Below are 4,816 nucleotides of genomic sequence, written 5' to 3'. Positions count from 1 at the left end.
GCCTGTACCTTGTTTATATTCTAGGGCCCACAGCATTTGATTAATTTAGGGGACAGTCTGGTTACTAAAAGGAGAAAGCTTGTTACAATGTAGTATTGGCTTAAAGTGCCCAGGCTACACAAGGGGGCATTCTGTGCCTAGTACTTACAACCTCAGTAGGGATGACGTAAGAATCTGACGATCTAAATGTGAAAGCTGTGAGCTCAGAGCTGCTGTCTTAAAAGCTGCACAAATTCCTGTCAGTGCATCTTCTGCTTGCTTTATGTTACCTTGTCCATAAATCTTTTCCTTTCTTTTTATTCTTGTGCTAAACATTCTACTTTGAACCCAAATTGTTTTGCTTGGATTATAGAATTCTCCTTGGTCTTTTTACATTTTCCCCCCAATACAAAAACCTTTTATCCGACTAGGCCGCTCTCATGGAGGGAAGCTTGTAGTGGCTGAGAGCACAGAATCTGGAACCAGTATGTCTGGTCAAATCTTGGCTCTGTCATTTACTCACTGTGTGACCTAGACACCCTCTCTGTGTTTTAGTGTCCCCACTGAAAATGGGAACAATGACACGACTTTTCCTCATCGGTTTAGTGTGAGGATTAAATGAGTTAATACAAGGAGAAACTTTTAGACCAGTGCTTTACCTCCAGTTGTTAAGGCCCAAAACCTCAGAGTCATCTTCATCTCTCTGTCTCTCTCTGTCTCTCTCTCTGTCTCTCTGTCTCTCTGTCTCTCTCTCTGTCTCTCTGTCTCTCTGTCTCTCTGTCTCTCTCCCTCTCTCTCTCTCTCTCTCTCTCTCTCTCTCTCTGTCTCTCCCTCTCTCTCTCCATCAAAGGCATCACCTTAAAGTATAAACAGAATATGACCAGTTCTGTGCCCTTTTACACCATGTCTCAATTTCTGGAATAGCTTCCTATCTGAATCACTGCTTCTGCCCTCATCTCCTTATAATGCCATGTCTACATCACATTCAAAGTTATCTCAAAATAAATTAAATCATGTCACTCTTTTACTCAAAACCCTCCAATGGCTTCTGGTTTCACCCAGAGAAAAAGCCAAAGTCTTTGCAATGGTCTACAAGACCTTCCATTATCTGTCTCCCACCTGCTATTGTGCCTCTGTTCTCATGTCTTATGACTCCTTCCTTGGCTCCCTCTGCCCCAGTCACACTGACCTCGTGGTCACTGGACCAAGTGAAATACATTCCCATCTTAGGGCCCTTGGTTTAGCTTTTGCCTCTGCCCAATAAACTCCTTCCCAAGTAACTACTTGACTAAACCCCTCTCTGCCCTTCAGTCTGCTCAAATGTCACCTTCCGAGTGAGGCACACCTTGTTTACTACTACGATCTACACTTTGACCTCTCTTTATGTTGTTCTTTCTTTCTTTCCTTACATCACTTTTTACCTTGTAACATGCTATACAATGTACTCAGTTATATTTAAATTGTTTATTGACTCTCTTCTTCATTAGAAAGGAGGGCACCCTGTCCTCAAGGGTAGACATTCGGTCTGTTTTGTTCACTGCCGGTGCATAGAAGAACAATGGCTGGCATATTACAGGAGTGGAATGTCCCTCAACTGGAATTTGTCAGGTGTTTTTATGATTAGATTGAGAGTATTAGTTTTTAAAAGGAAGACAACAGAAGAAAAGTATTCTTATCATGTTACATCAAGGGTACATACTATCGATATGACTTTTCGCCGTTGCTATCAACCTTGACCACCTGGTTAAGGTAATGTTTCTCTTTTTTTCTCCCTTTTTATACTTTATTCTTTGGAAGGAGTCACTGTGCACCGACATACTTAAGGATTTCCCCTTAAAAGCAAAGTATCTATATAAATTATTTGGAATTCTTCTCTATGGGTAAAGTGCCTTTTCTCGTCTATTATTTAATCACTTATTTATGTATTATAATAGTATGGACTCATGAATATCTGTTTGATGCTTTGGGTTATAATCCAATATGACCTTATTTATTTTCTTGCTCACATTCTTCCAGCTTTGGCCATTCGGAGGCCATCTAGGTAGCTCCTGTGTTATTTTGATATATCCTCACTTCCTTACTTTCTGGTACTAAAAAGATGCTCCAGGCTCTTTTCATATTTCATATTTCATATATCCTCACTTCCTTACTTTCTGGTACTAAAGATGCTCCAGGCTCTTTTTTCATATTTCCTGCCCCAGTCTTAGAATCAGCCAATTCTGCAAGGAGTCTTGGTTCCTTTGATTGGAGAATAGTATTAGAAACCAAGAGCTGATGCTAGCTAGGTGTGCTAATTGCTACTGGAGTATTATTGCTTCTAGGCCTTCTCAGCTGACAGAGCAAGGAAGTATATGTGTGTATACTAATCAGCGTATATATACATATTTATAAATATTGCTGTATGTAACTTTGTATCTATATTAATACAAACATGAGTTCACAATGATATCTTCAATTCTAATCCATTACCATGTGGATCATTCTAAATGCCTTTGCCCCTTGTTTGTCTATAACTCCAACAGTGAGAAACCTGGCTCCCAACATCTGCCATTTATTTACTTAATGATTCAATTCTAGTATACATGTATAGTGGCTCCAGAATTCTTAACCTATACTCTATTAACTAGAGTTCCCTTTGTCTTCATTTACAAACCACTCATTCCCAGAATAACTTAGGTCTGCACTTTTCTCCCTCATCCTCTTCAATGAGTTTGTTTCATTAATTTGTAATACAGTTAGATGGTTTTTTTTGGTCACATTCTACATTCCATCTGGGACCCTCTCACCTTCTAAATGATTTTTGCATTCTTTAAGATTGACTCTTGATGCTATACAGCTCTTTGAGTTTTGACAAATGTGTGGTGGTGTCCACCATTACAGTATCAAATGGAACAGTTTCAATGCCCTAAAAATCCTCTGTACTTCACTGGTTCAACCCTTCCCTACCCTGAACTCCCAGCATCCACTGATCTGTTTACCATTTCTATAGTTTTACATATTCCAGAATGTCATATAAGTGGAATCATACAGTATGTAGACTTTTTAGATTAGATAGTTCCACTTATAAATATGCATTTAAGATTCCTCCATTTTTTGTTTATTTGTTTGGCTTAATAGCTCATTTCTTTTTACTGCTCAATTATATTCCGTTGTTTGGATGTACCACAGTTCTTTATTCATTTGCCTATCAAAGGACAGTTTGGGAGTGATCATGAATAAAACTGCTATAAACGTTCACATGCTGATTTCTTTATGGATATAGATTTTCAAATCAAGTGGGTAAATACATAGGAGCACAACTGCTGGATTATATAGTAAGACATATTTAGCTTTGTAAAAACAGCCAAAATGTTAGCCAAAGTGGCTGTACCATTTTGCAGTCCCACCAACAATGAATGAGGGTTCCTATTGCTCCGCATTCTCAGCAGAATTTGATATTTACAGATTTTTAGATTTTAGACATTCTAAGAGGTGTATAGTATTATCTTATTATCACTTTAATTTGCATTTTCCTCACTACCAATGGTTTCCAGTATAATCTAATTCTTTTTATTCCTCACATGGAATGCCTTTTATTTTCTGATGTTTGCATATTTCCGTACATTCTCTAGTCTTTGTTCAGGTGCTTTCTCCTTCATGAAATCTTTACAGATTTTATTATCCCTTACTAACACCTCCCTCTTTTGAATTTCTATTGCACTATAATGGAATTACATCATACCCATATTTAACTTACTCAAATTCAACTACAGATCCACAATCTTTCCCTGTGATTATAAAATCCAAAAGGCCCAGGAACCCTCAGTTTGTAAGTTTGTAGCAAACTTATTCAGTAGCCAAACCTGACTTGGGCACTAAGAGACTATTTATCTATTTTTTCATCCACATAGGATAAATGTTCATATATTTTAATGTAGAAATATGAATGTGTTTGATTATGGAGTGCTGTCTGAACCTCTTCTGTGATGTTAAATAATATATATGTATAAAATAGTCCCCTCAGAAGTATGTTAGATTACATTTATTAATCTTCAGAGGAGTGGAAGTATTTTAGTTTCCTGGAGACTGGTAAGTAGAGAATGGATCCAAAGAGGCCAAGAGATACCTTTGTTTCCTGAGAGTAGAGAGGAGCTTCACCTTCCCTCTGATAGTATCTCTGGAGATAGTCTGGTCAGCAAAGTTAGACACAGCCCAGTTAAGATTTCTGGACCTTGAGACTGGTTCTAATGTAGAAAGGAGCTGCTGAATCCATGGAAGGAGGGAGAGAATGTCAGTGGACATTGCAAGAGCCATCTCTAATCTCAGATGACAAAAAGTATGCTCTAGCCCTTCCACCTTACCATACCTTGAGAAAATTGTGAAAAGAACTGAGGGCATATTTTTATCTGTTAAAATAAATAGGACCAGTCTACGGCCATGCCACCCTGAATACGCCTAATCTCAGCTGATCTCGGAAGCTAAGCAGGGTCGGGCCTGGTTAGTACTTGGATGGGAGACCACCTAGGAAGACCAGGTGCTGTAGACGTAAAAATAAATAGATAGACAGACAGACAGACAGACAGATAGATAGATAGATAGATAGGACCAGTAAGAATACCAACCAGTAAGAACAAATGTCAGAGTAAGAAATCAAGTTGGACTATAAAAAATAGAGAAGTTCTATTTCTTGGAGTCATGAGTTTGTGGACTAAGAATCTTACCTGACATATAGAGGTAAAATTATATCCAGTCCTGACAGAGAGGTTGATCTTACTCTCTTAATTTTATTGAAATAAACGCCCAGGGTCTCACATCTTAGAAGTCTTTGAATCAGCATTCAAGCCTAAGACTACTGATT

General features: G+C 38.2%; 1 non-coding gene across 1 annotated transcript; it reads left to right on the top strand.

The window, feature by feature from the left end:
• Positions 1-4,385: 4,385 nt before the first annotated feature.
• On the top strand, positions 4,386-4,504 carry LOC112472671. Its single transcript, XR_003043738.1, has one exon. It is a non-coding gene; the product is annotated as a 5S ribosomal RNA (ribosomal RNA).
• The last annotated feature ends 312 nt before the right edge of the window (positions 4,505-4,816 follow it).

Source organism: Pteropus alecto, unplaced genomic scaffold (assembly GCF_000325575.1).
Source record: "Pteropus alecto unplaced genomic scaffold, ASM32557v1 scaffold70, whole genome shotgun sequence".
Classification (NCBI taxonomy): Eukaryota; Metazoa; Chordata; class Mammalia; order Chiroptera; family Pteropodidae; genus Pteropus; species Pteropus alecto.
This window is presented reverse-complemented; position numbering and strand designations above follow the sequence as displayed.